This window comes from Suncus etruscus, chromosome 17 (assembly GCF_024139225.1).
Source record: "Suncus etruscus isolate mSunEtr1 chromosome 17, mSunEtr1.pri.cur, whole genome shotgun sequence".
Lineage (NCBI taxonomy): Eukaryota > Metazoa > Chordata > Mammalia > Eulipotyphla > Soricidae > Suncus > Suncus etruscus.
Genome location: NC_064864.1, coordinates 28,397,174 through 28,409,609, shown reverse-complemented (window position 1 = coordinate 28,409,609; position 12,436 = coordinate 28,397,174). Strand labels below are relative to the sequence as shown.

At 35.6% G+C, this 12,436-nt stretch overlaps 1 non-coding gene across 1 annotated transcript; it reads right to left on the bottom strand.

The window, feature by feature from the left end:
* Positions 1-5,450: 5,450 nt before the first annotated feature.
* On the bottom strand, positions 5,451-5,615 carry LOC125995161 (U1 spliceosomal RNA). The gene has a single exon (XR_007490748.1). It is a non-coding gene; the product is annotated as a U1 spliceosomal RNA (small nuclear RNA).
* Positions 5,616-12,436: the final 6,821 nt, after the last annotated feature.

Genomic DNA, 12,436 nt, shown 5'->3' with positions numbered 1-12,436 from the left:
TTTCAACTGTCAAAGTATAAAGATACAAACCTCATTTAAACGTATGAAACTAATATAAAATATATGTTAAATTTGAATAAAATCGCAAAAGAAAACTTGCTATTCAATTTCACCAAGATTATATATTTGACTGTGTAACAATGAAAATATTTAAAAAAATTAAAAAAAGTAAAACCTGCAATTATTAGTCCCTAAAATTTGAGCAAGGCAAATGTATATAAAACTGGAAATATTCAATGTTAATACTTTAATAGGAAGAAGAGCCCAGTATAATTATTCCATGTGAGTCACAAGGAAGACAACAGTAAGGTCTCAGTTTAAAACCAATAGCAGTTTTTACATTTAAGTAATATAATAATGATATTATAACTTGAACCCCAAAGGGCCTCCAGTATATTACTGTTATTTAGCATTGCACAGTAAATACAAAAATGTCAAGAAAATCAAATATATTATACATATAGAAAAATCAAATATACTATACATATAGAAATATAAGAGAGAAACAAGCAAGTAACTACCTGACAAAACAGAATTAGTTAATCAACATAGTTAGAAAGAATGAAATGATATATAAAGAAGCTGTTTTAAACTTTATAAAATAAAATTTTTATCTTTAACCCTGGGAATGATTATTTGGAAAATAAAGTAAATTTCCAGTATCCGAGTACTATGAATATGCTATCAGATAATATGCAGAATATATAATATACTATTAGATAATATGCAGAATTCTTTTGAGAAAGTTCATGAATTTTACTAAATATTTTCTACATATTACATAAATAAATTCTCATAACTAATCTATGAAATAAGTGGTATTATTTTAATTGTATAATAAAACTTATAAGGCTCAGACTGATAAATCAAACTTGATCTATCTTATTTATGAGACTCTAAAATGTAAACATACAGCAACCAATATATTAAAAGACAATAATAAGTAATAAAGAACAAGTAATAAATGAGAGCAATAATATTTTAAAAAATAAAAATAGGAAAAAAAGAAAAAAGGAAGAAAAGAAAAAAGTACAGTGAAAAGCAAAGTTGCAGAAATTATTGTATATGTAATGAATTTATTAAGACATTGGAAGAATGTTTAGTAAATTCTTGTTTCTAACTGACAGTTCTGTTATTTAATTTTTTTTCTGGACATTAAGTGACTTCAGGGGCCAGAGAGATAGCATTGGTAAGGCATTTGCCTTTCATGCAGAAGGACGGTGGTTCGAATCCCGGCATCCCATATGGTTCCCCGAGCCTTCCAGGAGAAATTTCTGAGTGTAGAGCCGGAGTAACCCCTGAGCACTGCCTGGTGTGACCCCTCCCCCCCCAAAAAAAAACAAGTGACTTCAGCTAGACCTTGGCATCTAAATTGGAGTGTTCCTATGGGATACACTATTCAAAAAATGAAGTTGTCATGTGGACTCAAATTAGGCCACTTCACCCAGGAATTCAAAAATTACTGATAATGTGGCTTTTGTGGGGTGTGTTTACAGCTGCCAGGTCTCCCTGAAGTACAAGAAGGTAGTGAAAAAGTACCTGCATCCACTCCAAAAGAGTTGGTGATAGCAGGCCAAATATCAGAATGCGTGGAGTTTGGTCAGATTGGTGTCTCTGCAGAGAATCACAGAGTGGTGAAGCAATGCCATAGAAAAAGTGATGATTATGGGTGATGGATACAGAAGGTGTGCCTTCCCAGGATGAGGGCTTGGCCCATTCTGTCCTCCAGAGATTGCCAGCTTTCAACTCTGTGGCCAATGTAACCATGGTTTTTCATGACTTGGTTTATATCTTTTTCAAGAACAGAGTAAATCCAGTGAGACATGGCAACTCTGATGTTGGTCATGGTTATTTAAGAAGAAAACATTTAAAATATATTAAACGCAGAATCAACGAAAACCCTTAATATATTTTACTGAATCAAAATGGAAAAGTAATATAAGAAGTAATATAGGAACAAACTCACCATATACCTACCAATTATAGAAATAGCTGAACTCTAAACTGATCATATAATATAGGTAAATATTCTGTTTTTAATCTTGGAATGAAAAAGAAAAAATATTTTGCAAAGTAGTAAAAGATCATGGAAAAATTATCTGTCCTAATTTTTAGGTACTTGTAGGTGAGAACTGAGAAAAGTGTCTAGGTAATTTTATTCTTGGAAAAGAGTTTAGTTTACAAATTTACAAATTGGGAAAGGGAAGATTAAATATTTGAAGTAGATCATCTCTGTGTCTGTAATTTAGACTATGGTACTATACTGTACGGCATAAGGCAGCCAAAACAAATATAGAGGGGCAAGAGTGACAGCACAGAGGGTAGAACATTTTGTTGCATGCATCCAAACCAGGTTTGATCCTTGGCATCCCTCATGGTCTCCTGAGCCTTCCAGGAGTAATTTTTGTGCGTAGATTCAAGAATAATCCTGATTACTACTGGGCGTGGCAAAACAAAACAAAACAAAAAACTAAAAAATAGAGTCAGAGAGGTAGAACAGGGATTAAAGAGCATACCTTGCATCCAGCTAACCCTGCTATCCAAGAATCATCCGATTGACCCTGAAACATTCTGGTAGCTTCTTGAAACCCTACAAAGAATACTGCTATGTCATATATTTTATGTTGTATAAAACAGAATGTACATATTAACAAAATTTCATGATTACTTGGTTTAGCTCTCTTCCTCACTCTTTTCTAACTTAACAGGGAGACCATCCTGGTCACTCGGCACAAAATTACCCTTACTTGAAGTCTACATGAGCTCCAGAACAATGATAGACTGTTTCCAAGCTGTATACCAATGCCTAGAACACTATAGAACGTCTGTCATTCCCTTTAAGCAACCTTGAAAATAAAAAAGATGAATTATTCCAAAATTATTGTGCACCCATTAAGAAATATATGATGATTCACCAATGATGAAGAAATGAGCACATATTAAAAAAGGAGTGGATAAAAGGGCTGGTTAGTGTACCTCAAGTAGTTCAGTGGATGCTCTCTCATGCTGTATGGCATCTCATTAACCACCATCGATGCCTGATGTAGTTTCCTGACCTCCATCCTAAAGAAGGAGTTTCAATACTGATGTTTGTAACAGGGCTGGGGGCAAAAATGCCAAAACAAAAAACAAACAAAAAACACCCCAAAAAATGGAAGGCTGGCATGGTCAGTTATTTAAAGCACTCACACATAACAGGTTTGCATTCAGAAAGGCACTGTAAGTGCTGAGTGCTTCTGTGGTGCCATTGTATTAGACACGAGGCTCTTCTGAGATACTACAAGATCTATGCTTGGAATTAAATCAATACATAAATGGGGATATAGGAAAAGAAACATTTGTAAAGAGGTAGATGCAGAATACAAGCATTCAGTAATGCAAAATTATCAGTCAAGCATAATCTTGGCAAGGATGTGAAAGCCATATATTATTCCCATGAACCATCTAATTTTTATTTATGCATTTTTTTCATTTAATACCTTTTAGTAAGAACAATTAAAATCACTTTTAGAATGACTTTTTTATTTTTTGGTTTTTGGGTCACACCCGGCAGCACTTAGGGGTGACGCCTGGCTCTATGGCTCTATTCTCAGAAATTGCTCCTGGTAGGCTCGGGAACCATATGGGATGCCGGGATTCGAACCACCGTCCTTCCGCATGCAAGGCAAACTCTCGGGCCCCAGAGAGATATAGAATGTCTATTCTATATCTATTCTACATCCCGAATAGAGTGCCTATTGGGAAGGAAAGGGATAGGACCCTGTATTTAGGGTTATTAACTCTTATTACCTCTAGGCTCTGCTTAGGATTTTTTCTTCGCTACTCTTAGTTCTATGTTAAGGAATCACTCCTGGCAGTGCTCGAGAAACCACATGAGATGCTGAGAATGAATCTGGGTAGGCTGCACACAAGACAGGCACCTTATAAGCTATACTTACTCTTCAGTTCACTTTAAGAATGTCTTACCCATCAAAAAGAAATCTGTCAGTCTAGACACGCTGAAGTAATAGATATGATTGTAACAACACTCAGTCCTGTGTTTGATTACCACTTATCCAACCTGGAAAGTGCTGAAACTCTATCAGTGAGGACTCAGTTTGGTATAGCTCAGAAACAGAGCCTCAAAGGAAAAAAAAAATACTTTGGAGAGGTTGAGAACATTTTATTAAATCCTGTCATTGCTAAAACCAAACCTCTTGTTAGCCTGAGTAGACATGCTTATTTCCTCACTCTGCTGTCACCATCATTTTTTTTTTTAAACTCTAAGTGCCAACTGACAGGCAAACTTCAATTACCTTAGAAACCTGTTGATTCCGTCTGCCAGTCTTGGATTCTCCACCTAAAGGCAGTTGATAATTTGAAGAAATTTGGGCCCCCCAAATAGAATATTGTAGTTGAAATGAATCAGAACTGGAGCAATATAACATGAAGAAGATATTGCAACTTTAAGAAAAATTTATTTTTTCAATTCAAGAATTGGTCATTGATTTTAAGAAATCTGACTCAATGCAGCAACAAGACTCTACTGAGATCTTAGCAATGGTTACCTTAGCAGCAAACACCCTATTTCCCATCTATATTTTAAATTTCATTGAAAGTTTAGGCCTCCAAAACTTCATCTTGGAGCCTGGAATGCAATAAAAGACTCAATAAAAGATCCACCTACCTCAGTAAATAGAGTGTTTTAGCAAGTGTGCATCAAAAATAAAGTGTCAGAACTCACCATGCTAAAGTTGCCACTACCATAAATATAGTCATTCAACATTAATTACCTTTTACACATTAATCTTGGGAAAATCTGAGAAACAATGTCATGCTTCTCTCTTGTTTCCATACAAGAAGAGAATATGGCTCAGTTAGTTACACAAGCAGTCACCCCTCAGATATAAATTTTGATACAAGACTTTGAAATCTCTTTGCCAAATCTTTCCAGTCCTTTCCTGATATGTGTATTTTTATAATGTGAGAAGTTTCCTCAACCAATAATCAGGAACTACGATGCCAATGATTTGTATATGGGAGCTAAGAGCAATGCTTAGTTTACTTTATTTTCTTGCCTCTGAACTTGGAAAATAAAGCATTGCATGTTCATAGACCAACAAGAAAAACTAATTAAGAGGACCTTTTTATATGTATAAATCAGCTTATTGAGATAATGAAAAGGGCTTTTGGTAAGACTTGGCTTCATTGGCATTTCAATCCATTTGTTGCTTGTTGTACCAAGGATTTTTAATGTTATAGACAGGATGAGAAACTCTTTAAAGAGCTTATGGGAAGAATTGGACTCAGAGGTTTTGGAGCAGATGAATTTGGCACAGAAAATCAGGTATGCTTCAGAAAATAGTAAGTAGATATTGTGGACATTTTATGATGTCCCTGTATAGATTTGTAATGTTTATACTAATATCACAGATAACCCAATAACTAGGACTAGGGTCAATTTTTATTTTTAGGGAATAGTATGAATGCAGTCCTTCACTATCAAAAACTATACAGTAATGTTGCCTACATTTGAGAAAATCATAGGGGTGAGCATATCTGGAGTGCAACGCATAAGCTTCACCCTGGGAAAACGACCTTCATGTTGATGGTATCTCCCCCTGCTAGGTAAGTATAGGGGATTAGGTTTTAGTACATCAAAATTGCTTCCTATTTTTTTATTTCTAGTGCAATGTAGAGAGACATTAAATGTAGAGCATAGCTTTCGAAAAATGCAAGATCATGGACCATGTACCAAGAAGATAAATTGAAGATTATATTGCTTCCACTCCCTCAGAAGACTTCTAATTGCTAATAGAACTGAGAAAATGTTAAATACCTAATACTCTGCCAAGTGTGAAGCATGTTCTCGATAGGATACAGGTGATGGGCAAGATATTTCTTTAAGAAAGTTGACAAAGTTGAGGCTGGAACGATAAGGTTTGAACCTCAGCATCCCAGATGGTCCCCTGAGCCTGCCAAGAGCAATTTCTAATTGTAGCGCTAGAAGTAATCCTTAAGAACCACTGGGTGTGACCCAAAACAAACAAAAAATTGACAAATGAATATTGATAATATATATTTATTCATTATGTATATTTATAAATTTATCTAATAGAAAAGAGTAATACTTAATATTAATAAATATTTTACGTACTTTTCTTTGAGTAACTGAGGAGTACCTCAACTGAACAACTTAGAGACAAGGTCAGTTGAAATTACTGCCTTTCAAATATAGGCCTATGCCTTAGGGAAAGAGACAATGACTGTATCTTTGTGGGCTATTTCAGGTGAGGAGCACCCTAGAAAAATGGATGAGAATTTAGTATAGCTTCCTAGTCTCATGGCCTCTCAGCAGAGTTCTTTGCCTTTTTCTGTGTAGGTCCAAATGTGACTCATCATTAACAGTTATGTCTTTAATTTAATTAAGTGGAACCATCTGACACCTAAATCATCAATGAATACCAATAACTAATTGATTATGTTTTAACTTGAGCTTTCTATAAAGAACTCTATGCTACCTTGGAATACACTCTAAAAATGATCGATTTAATTTGCTTCATGTCATATTGGACCGCACTGAAATTATCTTAACAACCTAACAAATGAATAGCTTTGGGGGAAAAGAGAATATTCTCTCATGATTTGTAGTATATTTTACTAGGTCTGAGAATACAAAGGACAATTCTCTTGTGTCAAGATAAGGATGAGAACTCTTTCAGGAGAGGCACTTCCCCAGTAATAACACTGTATCTGCTCTTGTGATAACACAAAAATTGGGACTTAATTCAGGGCATTGTCCCCCAAATTTTTTCAAGTAAAAGATAGATATAACTTTGAAAAACAAGCAGCCCTAAAGAAGCAAGACCTAGAGGCAGAAGGAATATAGAAAAATATGCATTTGTTGGAATAATAACTCTAAATATAGTAGCACAAAGCTTCCTCAATGCAATAAAAAATTCAGTATCAGCTTCTCAAAAGATACAGGGATTACAGCAATTTATAAGAAAAATGTACCAATATTTATTACTTCCCTCAATGCATATTGTGCCAATGTCTAATGTGAGTCTATTATTATGAAGGACTTTTATGTTTGTCCCCTAATTTTGCCTGCACAGCAATTCTGAGAGGTACATATTTATATTCCCTCTTAGGACTCAGCCATCAAGGTTAAAAAGGCAAATAATTTCCTGAGGTTTATACAGATATTAAAAGTGCAGATTGACATATGGAACATACATTTTCTCCCTGCAATTACCAAGATTACTATATCTATAATGCTGCCTATTTTGCTTCCATTTATAAATCCCACCATTGTAATTTTCTGAAAATTCTATCTTAAAATTCCTACCTGGGCCTATATGGGAATAACAGGAAACTGGATTAGTTAATCTTTAGTCCAGTGTAAAATGAATATTAGAATTACTCTAAAAATTTGTTAAACATATGTTTCTGTTCTATGGTCTTCAGCATAGATAAGGGTATAATATGGCTATATAATTTTTTCATTTTAACACTTTGTTGAGATATGATTTACATAACTAGTAAGCACTCATTTTTTTAATAATATATTTTTAGTCATTAAAATTTTATTGCTTTATGATATGGAGATTTCTCCAAAAACTGGAAATTGAGCTCCCATTCGATCCAGCTATACCACTCCTAGGAATATACCATAGGAACACAAAAATACAATACAAAAATTCCTTCCTTACACCTATATTCATTACAGCACTTTTTACCATAGCAAGACTCTGGAAACAAACAAGATGCCCTTCAACAGAAGAATGGCTAAAGAAACTGTGGTACATATACACAATGGAATATTATGTAGCCATCAGGAGAGATGAAGTCATGAAATTTTCCTATACATGGTGTACATGGAATCGATTATGCTGAGTGAAATAAGTCAGAGAGAGAGATAAAGATGCATAATGGTCTCACTCATCTATGGGTTTTAATAAAAAGAAAGATGTTCTTGCAATAATGATTTTCAGAGACAAAAGAGAGGAGGGCTGGAAGTTACAGCTCACCTCATGAAGCTTACCACAAAGAGTGATGAGTTTACTTAGTGAAATAACTACATTGTAAATTATCCTAAAAATAAGAATGTATGAAGGAAATAGAAAGCCTATCTAGAGTACAGGCAGGGGTTGGGTGGGGAGGAGGGAGATTTGGGACAATGGTGTTGGGAATGTTGCACTAGTGATGGGGGATGTTCTTTACATGACTGAAACCCAACCACAATCATGTTTGTAATCAAGGTGTTTTAATAAAATATTTAAAAAAATGTATTGCTTTATTAAACACCATGGTTACAAGTCCAAAAAATTGTTGGATTTTTTAAATTTACAATGTTATTCATAATTCAGTTTCAGCTATACAATGTAAAACACCCTTACCAGTGCCAAATCCCACCATCAGTGTCAACAGTTTCCCTTCTGCCTTCCCTATGCCTATCCCCTACCTGCTCTTCTGGAAGACATTTTTATTACTTCTTTCTTTATAGATACAGAAGTGGTATGATAATGTTATCTCCTTCAAGCACCTCAATAGATATTCTTTCAGAATTATATAAAAGTACATAATTTTTATAAATGTCTAAAAGTAAGCACTCATTCTAAGTGAATGCTATAACAAGCATTAATGAGTTGATTGTAACAACCATCTTTATAATTTAGTTTTAGAATTTTCCCATTGCCGCTAGGAAACTCCTTTGCACTTACTTACTATAACCACTAGTTTCTACTTTAGGGCCTATAAACTACATTTTTTTAACAAAATATTTTTTCAGGTGATTGAAATCAAACCCAAGTTTCATGAATGCAAGGTGATTTATAAGCCCCCCAAAATGTGGGTGCCCCTTCCTGCAGGGACACCAATTAAGATGTGGTTATTCTTTCTTGGAGGGAGATCGCGCAAACACAAAGACACAGACACAGAGACAGACAAAAGTGGGAAAAGTGTTCCAGCCAAATCCGAATCCAATTCCATTTATTGAAACTCAAGGCCCAACTTATATACTTTTTTGTGTGGGCACAGTTCTGCTCGTAAATATGTCGATAGGAAATATATGCATAGAACAGACTGTATTGACCAGATAACAGGAATCATCAACAAGTAGGATGGAATGTACAGCTAATGGGATCTGTCTCCGTCTGTGCGGGGATGTACTGATAATGAAACCCATCTCAAGCAGGTCGGAATGTACAGATCACAGAGACCTCATAATTCTACTTAGAATCTATGTAATAATGTCAAAACAGGACTCATATTTAGAGAAGAGCACATGAATTGCAGCTGCAGACAAGTTTATTTTGTTGGCTACCAGTTTCCCAGGACCAAAATTCGGTGCTTTCTTTGATTTTGTATAAGCCTTAAATCTTAAATGTTTATTTATTCTTTAAGGCTGCCTGCTTTTAGCATAGCTCTCTGCTTGTTGCCTTTCTGTGTCTTACAAGCCTTAAATCTTAAATGTTTACATTTATTCTCAAATCTGCCTGCTTTTAGCAAAGTTCTGTGACTGTCATAAGGCCCTGCATTTCCTGCCTGTTCTTAAGGGGCTCTCTACATCAAAATAAAGGGAGGCAATGATAATGGGATTTCCAGAAGGAAAGTCTTATAAGCATATTATACAGGAGAAATATAGTAAAGGGAAACTTCTGGAGAAGGTAATTATTGTTATAATGTTAAGTAAAAATAAAGTCAGGTTATGTTAATAAGATATGAGGCTCACAAAAGAAGAGGGAGAAAGAAATGGATAAAAGTTTGAAAACATTAAAATAAAATAAACTTAATTTGGAGGCTACACCAAGTTGTGCTCAGTGCTTACTCTTGGTTCTCTGCTCATGGATAAGCCAGAGAGATCATATGGAGTACGGAGGATCCAATCCAAGTCTTCCATGTGCAAGGTAAACACCATACCTACATCAGTATTGCTCCAATTTATTTTTAAAAATATATTTTTGGGATATAGAGTCCAAATCAAGTTTTTCCTTATATTAGGTTTTTGTTACTGCTATGGAGAGTTTAATAAATAATTATATCAATTTTCTTAATTTATATCAAGCACAAATCAAGCAGCCAATTCAGAAAATGACTCAAATTTAATTATTTTTTATGAAGAAATCATGATGGAAAATTCATGATTGTAGTAATTTAAGCATAAAGGGTTAGCTAAGACATTAGCCTTACAAGCATGGACCCGGATTCAATCCTCTGCATCCCATATAGTCAGTAGCCCCTATGCACCGAAGGGTGTGACCCCCCCAAAAAAGCATTAAGTATCTGAAGTATGGAGATCTATTCAGATTATTCCAACATTTTCACTCATGGAGAAAATACTCATTCCGAAGAACTACCATTTGGAAACACAAAGGAACATGGTGTGAGTCAGGCTTGCTGAGGGCTGATCAAATATAGTTTATGTCCTCAGAACATAAACATGTATAGTTGGAAGTGGCAGACTTTCATCTCTAGACTTCTGAAATTAGAGATTGAGGCACAAGTTAAAATTATTTCCTGGCAATTATGTGGTGCATATCTTTATTGCTGTTGTGCTCACTGGATATCTTATTTGATACTTCTTTTTGAACTGTTGTGGTGTTTCACCTTCTTTTTTCCCTTTCATCTCTCAAACCGAGGATGAGAGCCTCCTAGAAGGACTCTCTGCCCATTGTCGGCGTAGTTGATTTTTACCCCATTTTATTAATTTTCTCTTCCTCAAACAAAACCACATAACTTGAACTATCTAGTCCCGCCTCTCAATTAGAGGGGGAAGGAATGGAGGTATCAAGACCAAACAGTTATAAGATCACTAAGTAATAAACTAGACACAGAGGGAACCACTCATTCTAGCAGCCTCTGGGGTGAGGGTAGAGGATATGGGAGGCAGGATGGGAACGGAGGTGGAGGGAGGACAATTTGGTGATGGTAATTCCCCTGATTCAATGTTAATATGTACCTGGAATATTACTGTGAACGATATGTAAGCCACTATGATTAAAATAAAAATTATATGAAAAATTGTTTCCTGGAAACCTATTGATAATATGAAAAGAATGAGAAAAACATCAAATATAGAATTAAGTTTGATATTGATGTTTCTTTGATGTCAATATCTTTATATCCTATTATCTTGAAAATCAAACCCAGATTCCAACAGACATTTGTCTTATTCACCTCTCTTATATTTAGAGCCTGATCTGCTCAAAATTGTAGCATCTTACATTGATGAAATTAGATCATTAAGTAGTCAAATCAGTAATGTAAAGTTTAGGTTTTTCTCATCCTCTTTTCAGTATTCCTCCATCCTCCTTTCTCCTTTCTCCCTCCCTTCCTACCTTCCTCCCTTTTTTCCTCCTCCTTCCCTCCCTCCCTCCCTCCTTCCCTCCCTCCCTCCCTCCCTCCCTCCCTCCCTCCCTCCCTCCCTCCCTTCCTCCCTTCCTCCCTTCCTTCCTTCCTTCCTTCCTTCCTTCCTTCCTTCCTTCCTTCCTTCCTTCCTTCCTTCCTTCCTTCCTTCCTTCCTTCCTTCCTTCCTTCCTTCCTTCCTTCCTTCCTTCCTTCCTTTGTTCCTTTCTTCCTTCCTATCTTTCTCCCTCCCTCCCTCCCTCCCTCCCTCCCTCCCTTCCACACTTGGAAGAAAAGGGAAGAAATTAACATGCAAAAGATTCTCACTTCTATCCTCAAAATAACTGTGAAGTAGTTAATAATATAGTATCCCTATTTTATAAAGTTTAGATAATCTGATGTTTATAAACTTGCTCAAGAACTTAGTTGTCAGTCCAAGGTTTCTCCCTAGATCAAACTGCTCATCACTTGGGACTGTTTATTGTCATAGTGACTTGGCAGGCACTTGAGGAATCCATAATATCTGGTGCCCCCATTAGAGTGGCGGTAGGGTCCCTACCCTCAGAAATAGACAACAGGGATCTGGCAAGCTGTTCTGAGCTTGTGAAATGTTGCTTTGAATATGAATATGTATGCCATTCCCTTTGATCGGAGGTCCATCACTTCAGGCCAGGCAACCACAGGGCTCATCTGAGTATCCTCAGGTAACATTTCCATGAATTCTACTTAGAAGCTATGTAATAAGGTCAAAACAGGACTCAGATTTAGACAAGAGCACATGTATTGCAGCTGCAGAGCAAGTCTATTTTGTTGGCTACCAGCAGGAAAGTTAGCCTGAAAACAAATTACTTTTATAAAGGATTGTATAAGTTCATTCTGGACAGGCCTAAAATGTAGCAAGTTATTTCTTGTCCTTAATTATACCGTCCTCTGTTGGGAAAATAAGGTTAATCCATTACAATCCATGTGCAGAGTAGAATATCTCCCTAACCCCCTTGATTATTATAACTTTTAATATAGTCATTTTGTTTGAATGTGATTGTTGTTTTAAATTTGTAAATTAATATAATTAACAAAAAAAGGAAATGTAGTATTACATTTACTTGGC